Source organism: Pezoporus occidentalis, unplaced genomic scaffold (genome assembly GCF_034315485.1).
Source record: "Pezoporus occidentalis ecotype Australia unplaced genomic scaffold, CSIRO_AGI_Poc_V1 ctg8, whole genome shotgun sequence".
In the NCBI taxonomy this organism is placed as follows: Eukaryota; Metazoa; Chordata; class Aves; order Psittaciformes; family Psittacidae; genus Pezoporus; species Pezoporus occidentalis.
In genome coordinates, this window is record NW_026916158.1 from 1,202,317 (window position 1) to 1,224,300 (window position 21,984).

At 40.6% G+C, this 21,984-nt stretch overlaps 1 long non-coding RNA gene across 1 annotated transcript; it reads left to right on the forward strand.

Annotated features, from left to right (window-relative positions):
- On the forward strand, positions 1-8,499 carry LOC134155794 (uncharacterized). Its single transcript, XR_009961728.1, has 2 exons — positions 1-171; positions 8,125-8,499. It is a non-coding gene; the product is annotated as an uncharacterized LOC134155794 (long non-coding RNA).
- Positions 8,500-21,984: the final 13,485 nt, after the last annotated feature.

The following is a 21,984-nucleotide window of genomic DNA, read 5'->3' on the forward strand; positions in this document are numbered from 1 at the left end:
TTCCTTTTAGTACAAATATCCCCTGAATGCAGAAAGGATGCACTGATATTTTTTTGGTCTATCACTCAAATCACACTCCAGCCACCAAATGCTTGCAGGAAGCTTTGCTGAAGAAAATAAAGCCAGCTGCATCTTTCTAACAGCCACCACTGCCTGATACCTCTAGTGAAGGTAAGGTGTGACTGCTTACTGACAATTATCCTCATGGGTTTTGCTATCTTATAATACAAAGAACTAATACAGTACTGAAAAAGCAGCAGAAGTCAACCTCTGGTATAGGTAGAGTGACAGCTACAGGAGCATCAGGAAAGTGTTGGTTGGATTGCACAGAGACATAAGTGATTGAACAAGGAGAAAGTTCAGTGCTCTTGACACCTACAAAAACATTATCAAGAGAAAGAAAGGGAGATGGGGCCCTCTAATTGTATAATATTAGAAGAATACTTGCATAATTACAGAGCTACAGTGACAGCTGCTTACAATGTCCGCTATCACACACTGTAGGTGGTAATTTATCCATAGGTTTCCCATCCATCTGAATGGAAAACGGCAGGGGGTGGCCTCTTGGCATCCCACATAATGGCAGACACTTTAAGCAACTACCATGCGCTAGGTCCCCATTTTAATTTTGGGGAAAGGATATGGACTCGCCTATTGCTAAGTGGCAATTTTAGGGATGTATTCTTTTATTGTCAGAGATGCCACAGGACAAACAGGAGACGAGCGGGGAACTCAAGTAAAGTTCCCAGGACTGTTTATTACAGACCTGATTTCTGGAAATTTCCCTTGAGACATATTCTCTACTGACTGCATTTTACAGGAGGTGGGAAAGGAGAGCTGTGCCATTTAAAATTCAGGACTTTAAAATACCAGCAAATGTGAAGACAACTGTTGGTAGTTTGAAATAATAATATATATCTATAAAAGCCTTCTTTGTTATTTTATTTATACCTCAATTATGTCACTTCTAAAAACACAGTTTGGAAAGAAGGGCATATCTCAGTGCATATCCTTTCACCTCCTTCATGCATATGAGTATACAAAATTCACCTCAGGGTCAGAAATCAAATGGTTATTATGGCTTCAGAAGGAACATCACACATGCAGTGCTCTGTGGTGTCTCACAATACAGTCTCTTCATCTCTTCAGTTACCATCCACTCTTCATTAATAAGCAGTAAGCTGAAAACAGAGCAAAGCTTTAATCCTATACTTCTTTAGAGCAGGGGTGTGCTATCCTCACTTGCTTACAGCCTTCTCCTAATGCTATCCACCTACCATATACTTGGAATGGTATTTGCTTTATTTTTATGTCCATTTAAGAGTATGTTTTCATGTTTCCCATAGAGTATTCTAATCACTTGTTGAACAATGCTATCATAGACTTATTGCCTTGGTCTTACCATGCTTGGTGAGCTGCCAGAGCCTCCAGAAATAACAAAAGCCAGTTGCAGCCATGCCTATTATTCTCTATGCCATTAGGAAAAGCTGTCAGACTCACTTTGTCGCTTTTGCAGCTGGGTGGCATTTATGAGGTGTGTTTCATGTTCTCACAGTACTAACTTGCATCACAGAAAAGCAGAAAACTATAATTTTAATTGGAGTAATCATAGGTATTATTCTTGCCACTATATATTACATTAAGCTAATGAACTTTGGGGGATATACTTGAACACATCATCGCTATTAGCCCAATTCATTATAAACCGTATGCCTCATTTACATGGGGTTCCTAGTTTATTTTCTGGGAAAGAGGAATATGCATCCTCTGCAATCAGCTAAACTTTTTTCTTCCACACACAAATTATTACTTCTGAGAAAGGCTGAAGTGATAGAGAAAACAAAACAAGCATAAAAAGAATATACACATACACTAACCTGGTGCTGTATTAAAGATTATACTGCTAAATATTAAGAAAGCATAAAATAAAGCTTTGAAAAGCTGTACTTCCTTCCCCCCCCCCTTTTTTTTTTAATATATATTTGTCATGGAGAGGGTGAGGCAGCTTTTCCTACCATTCACCAGTACTCTCTCTGGAGCTGTGCTCAGCAAGCAAACTGCATGCAGAAAGGATCCCACCTTGCAGCTTTTGGTTCTTGTTTCCCTAGCCCCACTTCCCCTTAAATCTCAACTTGATTTAAAAAGAAAATAATCACAGCTGGTTTAGAGTTAAAATTAGCTTGAGGGAAAAGGGAACATCTCAAAAAGGATTTAAAAAAAAATGATAAAAAAACTACAGAAAAATTACTCTTCCTTCCAGCTTTGTTGGAACAATCCTTTCCAATATTTGACTAAGGAACTCTCCCATCTATACTCCCTTCTCATTTTACTTGCTATGCCATAAATACAACATATTATTTCTGAACCAGAATACACTTGTGCATTTTTATGTAACATATATGAGGCTGATGTTGCTAGAGACATCTTCAGAGCTCTCTAAGGCTATTTCACAGACAGAAGAAATGCTCTTTCTCTATCTGCTGCTTTTCCTTGGTTGCCAACCAGGCCGCCTAGAAATTATTCTGCTCTATCATAGTTTGCATTTCTTTGTCTCACATGTTCACCTTTTTTATCAAGCCAGCAAGTAGCAAAGATTTTGCAGCTTTTATAATTTCTATAAATTCTTAATATATGTAGGCATTTAGAAAATACAACTGTGTTGTAGCTCAGCTCCAAGGGGAATTTTTTTTAGCACAGCAATTCTAGGGAAGTGTACATGCACAGAGTATGAAAACCTTAGATAATTTCAAAGGCTCTTTCATCAGAAAGCCTGACTCAAGTCTGTTGTGGCACAGAATTAGCAAGCAGCTGTATCCATCATTCCTATGCACTACTCATTGATAAGTTTGTGAAAATAAGTAGAATATATAGGTCATAATGATGACATGCATCTACAACCTAGAGCACATGTTAACTAAAGCTGACAACTGTAAATCAGCCAATGAAGTATTCTGTTCCCTAAATAAAGAATATTTTTTCCTAGCTTGGTCAACTGCTCCACAAATATTAAAGAACATATTCACTTTTTCTTTTTTTTTTTTTTTTGCCCTAAAAATGCATACAAGCAAGGAAAGTAAAGGGTGTTGTCTTCTGATTTAAGCATGCCTGTATTACATCTCTTTCTCCTTCGCAGACATTAATACATGAAAGAATGGACAACTATAATTAAAAGCATTGAAATTCCCATTATGGTATGGATCACATCCTCTTGTTCCAAGGATGAGTAAACTCCAAAACCCAGAAGTATTAACTGATTTCTTATCACAACTCACAAGTTACATAAAAACTGAAAAAATCTGTCATGTAATGGGAGAAAAATATATTATCTGAGGGAAAGGAGTGCCACCTGTAATTCTGTAGTTTTGAAGAGAGCATGTATCTGTGCCTATGCAGGAGGTATTTCAAGAGATTCAAAGACTGATGTAGAAAATGAATCCTGCGCAGAGCATGTCTTACACCAGCACTGTAATACTGCAGCCGGAAGCTTAGCTAGGATTCTTTATTATCAGTACCATTAGAGGAGCTGTTTAAGCATTTTCACTTTAACATCCCACTTATTATTTCTGGTGCACCTTTTGCCTGAAAATCCAAGTGCCACATTAAGGGCAGAGACTACAGCATATTTTGACCTGCTAAACTTACCAGTATTCTTAAAAATTTCTTCTCCCTACCCACTCTTGCCCCCTTTGCAAGTTTTGTACAATAATCAGAAGATGAGAATATTACTTGGTTATAAGAGAGTGGGTGGATAAAAGTAAAATAAATATTAAAATGGATGATGTGAATAATTAAAACCACTTTTGTATCTACTGAGAGAACAGAAACCACAAAGATGAAAGTGAGGTCGCTTGTTTTATGAGTTGCCTAGCCAATCAATACCATCCGTCAGCAGCAACTGTATAAACACATCCCCTCAGCAAAGCCTTTGTAGAGCCACCTGCACCCTGATCCAGAATGAACCTTAGTGACATTTTAAACATTCTCACGAGAAGTTTTCTTCATTCAATGAATACAACATACTGCATGGCTGAGCAAATTACTGGAACACGTGCAGTGGTAGTTTAGGTATTTTCAAACAGTGGTTTAAGCTGTTCAGGTTTTTTTAACCAATGCTGTGTTCTAACATTTGAAACCCCCATATTCATTTCCATCCATATTCCAAACAGATTTGCCAAAACTTCTGCATAATTTGCCGTTTGAGTAGCAACAGGCTAATTTACCCAACCACTATAAATAAGTTTAGCTGCACCGAACTCAGTGGAAAGAGGTGGATTCAATCTAGCTGAGGATTTAGACAGACTATTGCATTTTAAAGTTAATAGTAAAAAAAAAAAAAAAAGGCATCTTGAGCAGTTATTATTGAGTGATCAGGTTTATTTTTGTTTTGCAAGTTTTGAAAGAATCATAGGAGTGAATTGTCATTGCATTGTCAAGCAGGGGCTTATACGCACAATTCTCACTAACAGTAGTATTTTTCTTGGGATTTTGCAATGCCAATGCCATCTAATCAGTCCTAACTTTCATGGATCTGCATGCACAAAGCAGAAGGGGTATGACTTAAGGAAGCTGAACTGAAATTACTATGAAAAAAAAACAAAAACCACCCCAACCTGATTTCATCACTGAACTTCACAATCCCTGAGCAATGCAAAACACAACACTTCACAGTATTTCACACAGAATTCAAGGCAGTCATTATCCAGTCTGCTTTCAGTCTCAGGTTTACCTTATGGAGTCTTCCCTTTCAGAAAGCCTTTAATAAGAAAGGTCTACCTGGAAAACCTATTAAGATGTCCATCTTTATATAATCTTTTGCAAAAAGAGAACTTATTTATTTAAAGTGTTATTTAGTTTCTGTTTAGGCTGGAGATCAGCAGGTGTTTTTCCATTTCTCTAATGACAGAAAAACAATAATCCACAACTGCTTAAATGCAGTTGTGCATGAGAGGGAAAAATCACATTGCATCAGTCTCCTGTTTTTCTAGAGCGCTGATTAATTTTGGAGCTCTATTCTCACAGTGTAGTAGTTATATAATTCAGTGCACAAGAGAACAGAAAGTAAAAGTTGCAGGAGTGATATAAGAGGTGTTTTCTGTTAGTCTTTTATTTTTCTTCTCTGACCAATCACACATGTGAATACTGGTGCTGTGGATTCACTAACACTTAACTTTTTCTTCCTACTCAAGGTTGGCAGGTTCCTCATCAGAACTATATGCTTAATTCTTGGTTACATTGCCATTCATAGGTGGTTTGACATATATTCGTCTTTGAAGTAGGTGACATTACAATACCAACAGTGACACTGGGACACAGAAGCAGCAGAAAATCAAGAGGAGTACACAGGCAGACCTACCAAGCCTTCATGTGAAATTTCCAGTACTTACTTCCTCTAACACAGTCAAGAGAGAGCATTCATTAGTAGTCCTTATTTTTGCCATCAAGGCCAGGAGAAAGAAAAATACTGACAGAATCTAAGTGTGAAAGTATTAATTCAGAACCAGTTTTGGCAAAGGAAATGTCCAAATAAGCAATGAAGTATGACTTCCAAGTTCTGTGGACAAGATCCATTGGTACAATCCAAGCTTCTGTAGTTCCAGAGAGCTGTTAAAATATTTGATGAAACAAATTTTGCTTTCTTAAAAGTGTAGCTTTAATAAAATTGAAATATTTCAAACAACCAATCCTATGACATCCCACCTGGAGTACTGTGTTCAGCTCTGGGACCCCCAACATAAGGACATGGACCTGTTGGAGTGTATCCAGGAAAGGTCACAAAGATGATCAGAGGGCTAGAGCACCTCTCCTATGGAGACAAGCTGAGTTGGGGATGTTCAGCCTGGAGAACAGAAGGCTCTGGGGAGACCTTAGAGTGGCTTTCCAGTACCAAAGGGGGGCTACAGAAAATCTGGGAGGGACTTTTTGCAAGCAGGTGTAGTGATAGGACAAGGGGAAATGGATTTAAACATTTCTGTCAGAGGGGAGTTTTAAATTATACTAGGAAGAAATTCTTCACTGTGAGGGTGCTGATACCTTGGAACAGGTTGCCCAGAGACGCTGTGGCTGCTCTGTTCATGGAAGTGTTTAAGGCCAGGTTGGATGGGCTTTGAGCAGCCTGGTCTATTGGAAGGTATCCATGGCATGGGGGATGGGGGTTGGAACTGGAGGATCTTTAAGATCCCTTCGAATCCAAACCAGTCTATGATTTTATAATGAAACAAATGCTTGCACAAAGCAATATACAGAGCATCACATAAATCTCCATGGGAAATATTAAAGGAGGAAAGGGGTTTAAAGCATGAACAGCATGTCAGAAACCTTGTTTTTCTAGTGAGTGTCAAAGAAATTAATTTCCAACGCAGTGAGATTATCAGGCTCCACACTGACCGATTATGCAACTCTATGTGCCCAGCCTACACAAAACTTCCAGTTCAGTAACCACCTAAGAATTCATTGATAGATGTGTCAAAACCAAAACACCCTATAGGCAGAACATGAACAATTTCCTCATAAATCAGTACTTATCTTTTTCTCAGTGGACTTCCCAGAACAGAAAAGCATTACCAGAAGCAGTGGCTAAGCAAATACCTTGAACTCTAGCCTCTTTCCGACCTTACTAAAAGTGTAATACAACATATCACTTTTTATTGTGGGAACAGCTTATTCAAGTTTAGAACACCTATTTCTATCTTGGGAATCTTTGTTCCAGTGGGCATCTCTTTGCATTAGACTTTCTGTTCCTCTGCACTAGAGCAGTGGCACACACACAGAGTCTGGATTATTTTGGTGTTAGGTTAGATTAGGTTAGATGGCATAAACAGCACTGGCTTGAGGGGAGTGTTTTCCTGCAAAAGCTGTTGTTAACTTTCCACTGTATAGCTGAGAATAGTGTTTAAATTCTTACGTTCTTCTAATGAAATAAAATAAACACCAAGAAAAAGCATTAAAAGATATTTTTAACCCAAAATGAATTCAAAGACACTACTGCCAAGGTCGTATACCACACAATACAAAAACATGTCTTAACTGATCACATCCCACTGTAGTATAAAACTGTTTTGAAAAAGCACCTTTTTCTATCACCTTGTCCAACAAGCTTTATATATTTTATTTTTATGCAAGTGAATGGCAGTTTATTGTGTCCCAGGGGATGTAGTATTAATGATCATTTGCTCCCTGCTGTGTGGCCTGTCATAATTTTGCAGAAAGACTGACAGAAGTAACAACCAATCATTCTGTTAATACTCACCTGACAGTGGCCACTCAGTCCATTTTAACGAAGGTCCTTTGCCAAATCCTTAGGTAATTTTCATTTTTTAGAAATGCAATTTTTGATAGCATCTGCAGATTGCTAGATAGGAACAGACTAAACAAACCCTGTATTTCTTTTGTGTAGCTGTCAGACTTCTATCTCAGCAGGTGTTTCCCAGAAAAAAAGACTCCCAATTTGAAAGCCCATTTTGGTCAGCAAGAATCAATCTCTAAAACATTCGGCAATTTGTTATATCAATATCTTAACAGGGTGAATTCCTTGCAGCACAGAAGAATTAAACCCAGTTCTGACAAGTAAATAGAAGGCAAATTTTTTTTAAATGAGTTGAAAGTCAAATGTCAAAAAATCCCACGGATTTGTACAGTGTGCTGTCATTCATTTCTCTCTGCAATGCTGCCTGCTTCATTTTACCTCGAGGCTTGTGGAAAAACTCAGATAAAGACAGTTGTTACCAACTCTGACACACAAATAACCTCACATTTTATTAGTCATTTTATATCATACAGCCCCATAGTAGAGGCAGTCTGAGCTATTAAAAAAAAGTTTTGAGAAAATTATTTCTGAGTGTTTGCTGAGCACAAGGTACAGATGAGTATGGAGAAGATTAGCAGATGTTGGTATCAATAGTCAGTTGCCATGCCACCCCCCAAGAAAAGCTGTTTCTTTCCAAGCAACTGCATTTTCTTCTTATTCACATGGAAACAATAAAAAGTCCCAGTATCCCTGGAATTAAGTATGAAAGCAAAAGCCTGACGTGAATGATACTGGTGAGAAAAAATATACTGGGGGGAGAGGGAGATGGGGAAAGAAGGTAAATTTAAAAAGAAATAATAATATCTATGTATCTGTGACAGGTGCACATCAGCTTGAGGCGAACCCTGCCTCCTGGGTGACAGATAGGTTGTGACAAGGTGCGACATGCCTGATGGACCCTACCTGAAGGAAGCAGCATTACCCGTTACCCTCACATGGTGTGCTTCTGAGACTTAATGACAGTTAATATCACTCAGGTGTCCTAGCTATAACATTTTGATGTAAATTAAATAGATGCATTGCATCAAAGGCGTTTGTATAAATGGAATAAGAAAGGGAAAAATACTTGTTTGCTGCCTGCTGTTCTTTATATGCAAATCTTAGTATATTACATGGCAACATAAATGTTGCCTTCCATAGCCACATAAATGTTTTACTGTTTTATGAGATGTTTGCAATAAATGTGATTGATGATGGTTTTTTTTTTTATAATTGCCTATTAGAAATACACTATTTTGGTGACAAATCCATAAGGGATATCTCAGTTTCAAAACTGAAGAGAATGAGAAGTACCCATACCAGGAATTGGGTGGTGCTGCTAACAAATATCAAAATGCATATTCAGTCTGCAGGTTAATTTTACTCATACATTTCTTTAAGCTTGTTAGCATCCTTTCCAGGTTTACTGAGTTTTGCATTTCAATCAGATACAAAGATGTATAAAAATACTGCTACGGTACCTTAGGGCAGGCAAATACCTTTAAGCTACACACACAAATAGTCACAAGGGTGAATAGCTATAATTATACTGGAGTGCATCCAAGAAATCAGCTATTCTGTTTATACTTCTTGCCTCTTTGAATTTATGTGCACGTCAAGCAAACATACTGTAAACTGATTTTAATACTAAAACTGTTGACCTTAGTGTTGCAGCTTATTGACTATTTTTCATACAATTGCTTTTGTGCTGGAAAAGATATAAATGTCTGGATAAAAATTTATAGCTGAAAACTCCTGGGCCATTTGTAAATTATCTTAGATATCACTAATACACGCTTTAAAATGCAAGAACATTAAAGATATTTGGCCTACAGATTTAAAGCCAAATTCTGCCCTGAGCAGTTCTGAAACCAGTAGAGATGTATAAACAGAAAGAAATCAACTCTATTATTTTGATATACATAGTCATTTTGAAATTGTTCTTCTCAGCACAAACCACACCAGAGGATGAAGACAGCTGCATGAATTCTCTAAAGGTCATACATGGATTTGCACTCATTAGTGGCCCTTGTAATTTATTTGTCAGAGGTTTGGCTCCATTGTTTACATCAGACCTCTCCACATATATTAAGGAAGTGGCAGGAAAGCAGGACTATAGCTGTTGGCATGAAGAATATGAATTACGTTCCAGGGAGACGTGCAATTATATCCCTCTTATCTACACCCTGTTTGCATAAAATCGAAGTAGCATACACAGGCAAACTCATGTTTTTGTTTTGCTACTGGACTATGTCCAGGACCTGCTCCCAGTCCCAGTTTTGCTTTGGCTTTTGTTGAGACAGTGCTTCGGTTTTCCAAACATTAAGACATAAACATTGAGAATTTTTTTGTACCACTTTTAGTTCAAGCAAAATTGCTAGGAATGTATTATTGCTGCTGAAGATGCATCATCCACTCCTTAGCAGTGTCCACAAAATATCAGCAATATATCCATAAAGTCAATTGGCAAATATAATATTCAATAAGTATTCATATACTCGCATAGGACAGTAAAATCTTCTGCAACATTAAATGACAAGAAAGAAATTCGGTACTACTTATCAAACTTTTCAAATACATACATGTTTCAATTAACTCTTTCTAGCTAAATTATAGCAAACAAAAATAGCAATTGTAAGATAGTAAATGAATGGAACCAAAACCAGGACTTTCACATCTGTGAATTATTAGTCACAGATTTCCATAACAATATATTTTTTCCTTCTAGGTTAATTCAATTAAGAGGAGATTTGTCCAATTTTTTGCCAAATAAATTAGATTTAACATATTAACTTGGGAAGACATCAGAGGAAATTTACTGGGTTCATTAGGCTTAGGAAATTAAGTTACAGAAAATTGTTCTTCCTTGTAATAGATTTAAGCAGTAATATTTAGCAGCCTGCCAAAGACACACATTTCTCATATAAATAGATATCTTATGACCTGAAAGAGCCACTACTTCTTCACAGCACCTGCAGTCATGATTTTGTAAAGGAAAGACTGCTCCTACTTGTGAGAGCTTCTAAAACATCTAGAGAACTTAACAGAATGGCAGATAATGTTAACTGCATCCACAGAAATTAACCATTTACCTGTTATCTGGGCTAATTACAAGGGGGGATACTCAAAATAACTCCAAAGCTTGAGTAACATGCTGAAGAGCACAGCAGCAAGACATTCAAAGCCAGGCAAGGGGGGTGCATTAGTCCTTGCTCAGATGTGCTGATCCTCAGTGCCAACTCCTGAACAGCCATAGCACCTGGCACCAGCCCTCCATGCTCTCCAGTGGCCAGGTCAGAGGGGCCAGCCACCTTGACACCCAGGCTCAGGGTAGCTTCTCTGAATTCACAGCAAGATTAATCCACAACATAGACAAAACTCCCATGACAGCTAACAGAATGCATCAAGGTAGAGAGGTCCAAATCCACAGCCTGGGAAGCTTGGGATGTATTCTGGTAGGATGCAGGTGTGGCCAGGAAGTGTAGGCTAATTTAAATACATAATACTTTACCTAAGTGATCCTACAATGCTACCTTTAAGCATCTTCTAGTAACAAGTTAAGCAAGGTGTAACAGCCTAGAACTATTCATAATCTGAATTAAGACAAGAAGTTTAATATCCTAGAAGAAAGTGGTCACAGCCATTTTGACAGCTGAGAGAGTACAATAGAAGAGACATTAAGAACTCTCAGTCTAGTCTCCAACCTGAATAGGAAGAGAAGAGTTTGGGCTGCTGAGTCCTTTGCAGGACGACAAAACCACCTGGGTAGTGACCTTTTGTGAGACCATTGTCAAGACTTATTATATTCCATTCTAGAATATAAAACAAAGGTTTTCCAAAAAGCACTGGTGTAACAGAACCACATTCCTACAAATACTTGATGCTTGAAAACTTGCCTTAGTATTAAATTTTAAAAAATGATTAAAAATTCTGAAATAGAACTATCTTACACATGAAGCAGAAACTGGAAAGGTTTGTCATGATCACCCTCAATTCTAGCAGGGAAGGTATTTGTCAATGAGTTCGTTCCTACCAAACTGATTTATTCTGTCCCTATAAAGACTGATCTGAGTAGAACAAAGGTGGCAGCCTCTTCCTGATGTCACATGCATAGTTAATGTTCAGATGAAATAGTCTGTTGTCTGTAGATAAATCTAGCCAAAATATCATAAAATAATAATTTCTACTGGGACAAAAGACCAAGGGTACTAAACTAGTTTCCAACCTAAACACATAGCTAAATTGGGATAATAGGCACTAAAAGTCTACCCAGAAACAGCAGCGTAGGCTCCACAGAACATCCTCTCTTTCCTGCCTAATTTCACACCTCTGACTTCAATAGCTCATGCTGGAACCAGACTCTAGAAAGAGACATACCTTTGCTCAGTAGAAAACAACCAACTCACAGTAATTAAGGGGCTTTACAGCAGGCCTTAGAATCATAGAATGGTGTGGGTTGGAAAGGATCTTAAGATCATTTAGTTCCAAACCCCCCGCCATGGGGTGGGACACATTCCACTAGACCAGGTTGCTCAAAGCCCCTGTGTGATCCTGCATATATCAAAATAGCACTTCGTCAGACATGCATAAGGTGGCATTTTCAGAAGGGGTGCAAACCATGGGTTTAAAATTCTTTATTTGGTAATAACAAATAACAATAATTTGATGACTGAAACATTCTGGTATGCCATAATGGCATAGCTGCTAAACATGCAGAATAGTACAAATGTGATATGATAGGGCCCCGCCCACTTGGCAGTATTTCTAAATATTAAGTTTGCATTTTCAGTCCTGTTTTCATCACTGCTTTCAAACATGGTCTGCCAGATGTAACCACTGAAATACCTGGTGATATCTGAAAGTACCCACTTAAGGAGATGGACAGAAATGGATGGAGATCTCTGTCTTCTCAGATCACGGAGGTTTCTGTGTTTCTTTTCAAATTCTAGAATTGAGAACTAAAAAATACAATCGAAAGCTATGAAGCCTGTGTGAAAGCAGATTATCCTTGGTAATTTTAGGCTCAATTCAGTCATATTCTAAATATGCGCTTTTATTTTTACTACAGATAGACTGTATGGCTAGGATGCATAGGGCTGGAAACACTCTATAGTTCACCCCTCTAGAAAAAATAAAGTATTTTAGATTGATAAGGCTGCAAAAATAGTGCAAAACAAGAATGGGATCTTCTAGGAATACAGCCAGCTAAGACAGCAGAAGTAGAGACCAAACTCTGATGTTAAGCTCTGAAATCTTTTCCTTCTGTCATATTTATCTAAAAAGGTTCAAAAGAGTCAAGATAACACAAGCTGCTTAGCAACAGCTGATATGGATTTCCTACACTTCTTGTGCTGTGTCTAATGATCCACTTCATCACTTGAAAAGGACACAGGTCTAAAACAAGTACTTGGACCATACACAGTCACCATAAAGATTTGTATTATTCCTTAGCGTCTTCTGCTTGGATAACAAATAACTGACAGCATCACAAAAAGGAAGAGAAATTAAATAATCAGGGAGTAGCATTTTTACAGCTGGGACATATTTTGGAGCTGGGCACGTAGAAATCCTTAAACTGGAAGAATGGTCAACTAAATTATGCTGGGCATCTAATTGCCTATTTGACCCACAGCTACCTTCTTATCTACTGCAAAGGGAACATGACGCTTTCTGCTTTTCTGAGCAGAGAAGTAACTTTTCCGTACCTTAAAACACCTGGCAAAGAGGTCATATTTTTCAGCTAGAAACCCACAAGAATTAGTATGCTAACAAGTGCTGGTTGAATCCCTGAATTTTGTGAAAGGCGTGCTTGAAACTACAGCTTCAGCCATATAAAATATCAGCTCTTCAGCACCTACTCCTAAGCTTGTACAGCTGGGCTTTGACCCTAGTGAAGCAGATGGTGTAGATGGTTTAGCATATATATTCAGGATCCAAGAAAATAAAAAGCACACTATCATATTAACTTCTTTATTATTACTCCTTGCAGCATCAGTGGTTGGTTAGGGAAAAAAAATAAGACCTAAAAATTCAAGTTTTCTAGATATTTTAAGGGTTTCCTAGAATATATATTGGAGTCTATAAAACCATTCTTCATGTTTGATGATTATACTTACAAGTGACCATGTGGAAGTTATCAAAATTCGCAGGAACTAGAAAATATATACACAGTGTGGTTTCATTATTCCCCACACTCCCATATCACCTCCCATGTTTAGAAAGACAAAACCACTCATTTATTTATTTTGAAAATACTTGAGCAGAAGATTAAGACTTTAGAGAGGATGACTAGAATAAGAATATAAGGAACCAAAGACAATAGTGCTTTTCTAGTCTTGGCCATCCCTACCCCCTTCACAGTACCATGTCCCTGTTATACAAACAAATGTCACCATCCCCACACACTAAGGTACAGGCTGTCTCACAAGATACTGTCTTCCCTGGTGAGCTCAATTTGACAGTTTGCCCATGCAACTCAAATAATCTGTGGCCTAATGAAGGCTTTGCTTTTCCTCTCTCTAATTATCACGTCTTTATTGACATGCATTGGGAGGCCTGATTCAACCTCCCCACTCCAGTGCTGTACTAAACATTTTCTTTCTTCTGAGGTTTACAAAATATCTGCTATTATTGCAAAACATCAGCTAAAACAGTGAAAAGTGTAATTTCAGTTTGGGGCTGTCTTTTACTGGAATAAAAAAATAAAAGCCCTACAGTTTTCATACAATTACTTCAGGCATGTGGGGATTGATTCATTAAAAAAAATAACTTTGTGGCTTCCATGGTTTGATGCCAGTAGAATCATTAAAATAATGTGTCTTATATTTCTTAATATGAGAATTCTCATTAACATGATACATCCACTGTTACCATATTCATCTCAAATTTGGTGCCAACAATTTCCAGAGTGACTTCCCATGTAAAAAGGGTGATTGAAGAACTAATAATTGAAACAGACATTAACAAAGACAGTTTGATTATTAATAACCATCCCAGTTGCCTTCCTGTGGTAGCTTAAGCATGAATTAGATTTTTCTACCTGTAACACTGGTTCTTCTATGAAACTTAGAAACTAAACCACTAAAAGCCAAAACACTTACTGCAGGTCAAAGCATATGGAAAAAGTTTTGCTTAACTGCTTTTATTTTACTCTTTGAAGAAAGAGGGCATATTTCAGGTAGCATACACAGAGTAGCTTTGCTTAAGACACTCTCTCAAGGTTCTGTAAATTTTTAACAGTGCCCTTTATAAATGTTTCAGGGGCTATAGAAATGAGACAGGCCTACAAGAAGTTTAATGGGTCCCTGTTTAGCCATTTGTAATGGGGATTTAACTGCTTTGTTTGTGAGCTTCAGCCAAGAAAACAGATTACCTTCATCAAGTACTAATACTCCAGAGTCAATCTAAACTCTGCTCAGCTATGGAAAGGTATCATGGGATGTCAATAAGTATTATAAACACTAAACCAGCAAACCTGTCAGCTGCTTTATAAAAAAAATACATTTAAATCTAAGCTCTAAGTTCTTCCATGTCCAAAGCTTTTTAAAATATCATGATGGATCATGAGGGGCACATTTCAAAATTCAAAATAATCTAGTCATAATTGAAACGCTCGCAGTGAAAGTAGTGCTCTCCACACACCAGTGAGCTCAAGACACGCATTAAAGATTAACAGAATAACAATTTCAAGGCCTCAGAAATGACATCATATCCACCACTTCTACCACAACAATTTCATCCTCATATTCATTCTGTCCAGCTCACAGGAATAAAGGTGTTACTAGCAGAGTGTAGAACCACTGCTCAGCTCATCCAGGACATCTGACTCTACAGGGTAAGTCAAAACAGAAGATTTATTGCCATGAGGCCCTGTGAATGACACTCCTGCAGTCAACTCTTAAACACAGTACAGAGGAATCAAGAGCAAAAGTATGCCCCGATCTCTTCTCCAGATTTACTTGCACAAAGAGGACACAAACGCTTGGCTTCACCCTTCTATGCCCTGGCAAAGCCAAACTAGCTGCAAGGGAGGGGTGCATGCTGCACTGACTGCATCTGCTCCACAAAGGGGACAGAAAGAGCACAATCAGCAGAAGCCAAGTCAATACTCTTCACGGGACTACTCTTCAAGCAGAAATCATGTCACCCCTTTTGTCTTCTGGACTTATAAATTCCCGTTTCTCCTTCAAAAGTTGTTTTTTCCTTAAACCAAGCATGAATTATTTGTAGCCAGAAATCTTCCTAGTGCAGCTAATCCATTTGGGAATGAGAGAGGAGCTCTAGGCCAGCCAAACTCTCCTGGGCAGCAAGCTGCTGCAAACCCTGTGCCAGCCAGGACTACTCCCAGCAGAAAGCAATTTGGGTAGCCTTTCAGCTGAGGCACTGCTGGGGTATAGGTTCAGCCTGTCAGGGAACTGAGCAACGTGACCCAGCAAAACCCTTAAGAGTCTAATTAACTACCCTTCTTTTCATGTTGACTTGAGATAGATGATGAACATGCCTTAGCACTCTATTAGACCAGGGACAACACCGCAGTGCTCTGAAAGATGGAGCCCAGCCCAAGAAATTCTGCAGTACTGCTGCCTGATGCATAAGCAGAAATTTCCTTTCTCCAGGGCTTTCAATCTGGTACCTTTTATGACCACTAACAAAAGAAAAAATGAAAGAAGGGATATCTTGTATGCTTTAGCCTTCATTTCCATATCCATGCCTGGAGCAATTATTTGCTAAATATTTGTAACGTCATTAAAATTTTTACAAAACTGGAATTATGTTCTTAAAAAAAATTGGGAAGCTATAAGCAGGCTGCTGTCTTGTAGCACTCATACTTACTACATTTTGTGTTCTTGATAGTAAATATTCCTAAGAAGAAGAGTGGTTTGTGAAGGAAAAATCATAAGAGTTATATATGAATGGCATATGGAAAAATATAAACAGAACACTATTTGCATAGAAGTACATTAGAAGAATTTCTTTTATGTTTATTCAACAAATGTTTCCTAAAAGGTTTTCCTCCAAACCAAGCAATTTAATTTTCTTTTTAATGTTATTCTCAGTGGTTATAAACTTAATTAGCTTCTTAAGCTTCACATTTATTTGCATTTGAGATAAACGTAATCTCTTCTTGGTATAACTTTTTGAAATCAAAATATGGACTAAAAAGGTGCAAGTTTGATTAGTGGAACAGATACTGTAGCAAGTAATCATAGCAATGAGATGTTAATTGGTGTCTGGGTGGTTCTATTCATAGCAACAATAGGCCATAACAACACCCTGTGTCCTCTACTGTTCAACAGTATTTTGCCTTGTCATTTATCGTACTGACAATTATATTGTTCTTAAATTTCCTGCCTGTCTTAACAACAGAAAGGTATATAAAATGTGTCAGGCACCTGTGATTTTTTTGAGGCAGAAAAAATCAGAAGGAATGTGCTGTAGTTTACCATAACTCCCATTTTTTTGTGCAAGTTAGGAGGCTGGAACCAGACCAACTCCCCCCCTCCTCTGCCCCCCAAAATGATGATAATTAAAAATAAATAAATAAATAAATGTTTTGGTTTTCTCTCCTGAAAATTTAGCTCCATGTATTTTCCTAACAGCATGAGGGATTGCAGCAGTGCTTTACCCAAGAAGAAAGCCATCAGGGTATGTACCAAATGCAATCCTACTCCCCTTCAAAATGCACACAGTAAAGCAGTGAAGGACATTCAGACACAACAATCTTCACCCAGTGTCTTATTTGCTGCTGCTTTGCTTCACACCAGCCTTTTTTTTTTTTCCTATTCTTATCAGATTATTATCATTCTTAGCAGTCTCTCTGCTTAGAGACTCAACCACTGGGACTCTTAAATTTAACTGGTTTTCCATTGATGCCAAATAATCATCCATGCCTTAAAGCAAAAGCATATAGGCAGCACAACTACATATGCTCGGTTTCTGTCCAATTTGGTAGGTTCAACAGTGTCCTGGGTTCCGCAGTAGCAGTCATGTTTTTCCTTTGTGTTAACTGGTACAGTGCTGTGTTTTGACTTCCAGTTTGAGAACAGTGTTGGTGAAGCCAATGTTCTCGGTTGTTGCTAAGTGATGTTTACCCTGACCAAGGACTCTGTGAGGCTCATGCTCTGCCAGGGAGGAGGGGAGGCTGTGAGGAAGCAGAGACGGGGCGCCTGACCCGGGCTAGCCGGGGAGGTATTCCATACCACAGCACGTCATGCCCGGGGTGAGGGGTAACTGGGAGTTACCCGGAAGGACAGGGGCTTCCGGGTGGAGTTCGTTTCTCTTGGGCGGTGGTATCGTATTCTCTTCCCTTGTTATTTTCCCTTATCATTGTTGTAGCTGATAGTAGCGGTGGTGATTTGTTGCTGGACTGTTTTTGTCTCAACCCGTAGGAGTTGCACTCTCTCGATCCTCCTCCCCGTTCCTCCGGGAGCGGGGAAGGGGAGAGCCCCGGTGCGGGGAGGCAGGGGGGGGGAGACGGACACGGACCTCGATTGTTGTCAGCTCAGCACCACTCACTGGGAGTGAGTGAACAAGCTACCTGACTGGGTTTAAACCACGACAGTTCTTTTTTGGCGCCCAACGTGGGGCACGAAGGGTTGAGATAAGAACAGATCTGACTGGATTGATAGTCACTCGTCACAATGCTGATTTATTGGCTCTCAAGGTTGTTCCTCTTGATCTCACAGTTTCAGTATATGATATCTTACGTCCATCCGGTACTTGCTGTATTAGTGTTTTTCAAGTGTGGGGCTTGGGCTAAGGTTTTTATCCCATTGTACCTTATGGTAATGACTTGTAATACAATAGAATCATTGATCATGAAACTGATCTGGCTTATGTTCCCAGTGTGGTCACCACCTTTATACTTTGGGAGGTATATGATGGAGGTGCTTAGCAATTACACATCTTTTTTCTCCTTCTCAGGTGCTCAACCTGGGAAGGAGACATCCTTTTACCCTCCTAGTCGTCCCCCCAGACCATTTACATTTGAGAGTTTTGAATTTTTTGAATGGCCTTTTAATGCTGTTGAGACTTGTTTGCTGATGGTGATGGGAATCACCATGCTAACACGCATACAGAGTGTGTTTTACCCACTACTGATTTCAAGAGTTAAGCAGATTCAGGTTTGGGTCTTGTCTGGGGTCAAACGACGATGTAGGAGGACCGAGAGATTTTCCATGAGGCTGGACAGCCATGAGTGGCAGGGTGTGTGGGATAGTATGGGCAAGTATCTAGGTCAGTGGGCCCCTCCAGTACTTTGGAATTTCACTACCGAACAACTGCAAAATCCAGAAGAATTAGTAAAACACTTAAATGAGGTGTGTTGTCATTCTGGCCATACCAGAGATGGACAAATCACGGCAACGTGCTGGGGCTTGGCCTATGCTTACAGGGCCTTGTTCAACACTATCCAGCACCTTCAAAAGGAAAAGAATGTCGGCGGATCTGAGGGCAAAGCAACAGTCGCTACTCAAACTTTGGCTGCAATGAACAGCACAGCTGTCCCAGTGGCAAGTACAGCAGCTGCTCAAACTTCAACTGCAACAGACAGCGCGGTTACCCCAGCTCCAAGCACAGTAGCTACACCACCCCCAGTAACAAGTACAGTTGCTACTCAAACCACAGTGATAATCACTGCAGCCAAACCAGAGGACCAATTCGTACCAATATCAGTTGCCCCTGTACGCAAGAGAACAAGCAAAAAGGAGGCAAAAAGGGTGAAGCGAGATGAAGAACCAATGAATTCACCACCCGGTCCAGAATCTGATCAGGAGTCATCATCACATGACGAAGAAGAAGAAGAATGATTTTAAATGGGGCCCTGAGCAGCAACAAGCCTTTGAGCAAATTAAACGCGAGATAGTTCATGCAGTAGCCCTTGGACCAGTCCGGACCGGAACAGATGTAAAAAATGTACTGTACACTGCAGCTGGGGAGAACGGTCCTACCTGGAGCCTCTGGCAGAAAGCTCCAGGGGAGACTCGAGGTCGACCCCTCGGCTTTTGGAGTCGGGGATATAAAGGATCTGAGGCCAGCTATACCCCAACTGAGAAAGAGATACTGGCAGCCTATGAAGGGGTTCGAGCTGCTTCGGAAGTGATTGGCACTGAAGCACAGCTCCTTCTGGCACCCCGGCTGCCCGTGCTGGGCTGGATGTTCAAAGGCAGGGTCTCCTCTACACATCATGCAACCGATGCTACATGGAGTAAATGGGCTGCACTAATTACACAACGAACTCGAATAGGAAATCCCAGTCGTCCAGGCATTCTAGAAGTCATCATGGACTGGCCAGAGGGCAAAGATTTCGGAATGTCACCAGAGGAGGAGGTGATGCGCGCTGAAGAGGCCCCACCATATAATAAACTGTCAGAAAGTGAAAAGCAGTATGCCTTGTTTACTGATGGCTCTTGCCGTATTGTGGGAAAGCATCGGAGATGGAAGGCAGCTGTATGGAGTCCTGGACGACAAGTTGCAGAAACTGCTGACGGAGAGGGTGAATCGAGTCAGTTTGCCGAGGTGAAAGCCATCCAGCTGGCCCTGGACATTGCTGAACGAGAAAAGTGGCCAGTACTTTATCTCTATACTGACTCATGGATGGTGGCAAATGCCCTGTGGGGGTGGTTGAAGCAGTGGAAGCAGAGCAACTGGCAACGCAGAGGTAAACCCATCTGGGCTGCTGCACTGTGGAAAGATATTGCTGCCAGGGTGCAGAACCTGGTGGTGAAGGTACGTCATGTAGATGCCCATGTACCCAAGAGTCGGGCCACTGAGGAACACCAGAACAACCAACAAGTGGATAAAGCGGCTAAGATTGAAGTGGCTCAGATGGACTTAGATTGGCAACATAAAGGTGAATTATTTTTGGCCCGGTGGGCCCATGACACTTCAGGCCATCAGGGCAGAGATGCAACATATAGATGGGCCCGTGACCGAGGGGTGGACTTAACAATGGACACTATTGCCCAGGTTATTCATGAGTGTGAAACATGTGCTGCAATTAAACAAGCCAAGCGGTTAAAGCCTCTTTGGTATGGAGGACGATGGTTGAAGTATAAATATGGGGAGGCCTGGCAGATTGACTATATCACACTGCCACCAACCCGCCAAGGCAAGCGCCATGTGCTTACCATGGTGGAAGCAACCACCGGGTGGCTGGAAACATACGCCGTGCCCCATGCCACTGCCCGGAACACCATCCTGGGCCTTGAGAAACAGATTTTGTGGCGACACGGCACCCCAGAGAGAATTGAGTCAGACAATGGGACTCATTTCCGGAATAACGTTATAGATATTTGGGCCAAAGAGCATGGCATTGAGTGGGTATATCACATCCCCTACCATGCACCAGCCTCTGGGAAAATCGAACGGTACAATGGGCTGTTAAAAACTACACTGAGAGCAATGGGTGGGGGAACTTTCAAGCATTGGGATACACACTTACCAAAGGCCACCTGGTTGGTCAACACCAGAGGATCTGCCAACAGGGCTGGCCCAGCCCAGTCAGAACTGTTACATATTGTAGAGGGGGACAAAGTTCCCGTGGTGCATATGAAGAATTTGCTGGGGAAGACAGTCTGGGTAATTCCTGCTTCAGGTAAAGGCAAACCCACTCGTGGGATTGCTTTTGCTCAGGGACCTGGATATACTTGGTGGGTAATGCGGGAAGATGGGGAAGTCCGATGTATACCTCAAGGGGATTTGATTTTAGGGGAAAACAGCCAGTGAACTCAATTGTATGCTGTTGCCTGCTGTGTAATGCTTTTATAGCCCATCAACTAGATGTCTCCAGGTCACCAGCGACTGGCCCTGACTTCCCTCCAGCCATCATCCCAACAGAGAATGAACTTTGAACATCATGGACCGAATGGACTCGGCAGCATTATAGGGATTGGTCCATGCACTAAGAAAATGATTTTTCCTCTTGGTCTGTATGTATATGGATGTATATACGTGGGAGAGCGATGGTGTATTGAAAATGTGGGATCTGAGCACGACGTGAATGGTATGGAATAAGGGGTGGATAATGTCCTGGGTTCCGCAGTAGCAGTCATGTTTTTCCTTTGTGTTAACTGGTACAGTGCTGTGTTTTGACTTCCAGTTTGAGAACAGTGTTGGTGAAGCCGATGTTCTCGGTTGTTGCTAAGTGATGTTTACCCTGACCAAGGACTCTGTGAGGCTCATGCTCTGCCAGGGAGGAGGGGAGGCTGTGAGGAAGCAGAGACGGGGCGCCTGACCCGGGCTAGCCGGGGAGGTATTCCATACCACAGCACGTCATGCCCGGGGTGAGGGGTAACTGGGAGTTACCCGGAAGGACAGGGGCTTCCGGGTGGAGTTCGTTTCTCTTGGGCGGTGGTATCGTATTCTCTTCCCTTGTTATTTTCCCTTATCATTGTTGTAGCTGATAGTAGCGGTGGTGATTTGTTGCTGGACTGTTTTTGTCTCAACCCGTAGGAGTTGCACTCTCTCGATCCTCCTCCCCGTTCCTCCGGGAGCGGGGAAGGGGAGAGCCCCGGTGCGGGGAGGCAGGGGGGGGGAGACGGACACGGACCTCGATTGTTGTCAGCTCAGCACCACTCACTGGGAGTGAGTGAACAAGCTACCTGACTGGGTTTAAACCACGACAAACAGCAACAACACTCACTCCCAGTGGTCCCAGAAACAACAAGAAACATTTCTGCACAATACATGTGAACAGATACAGA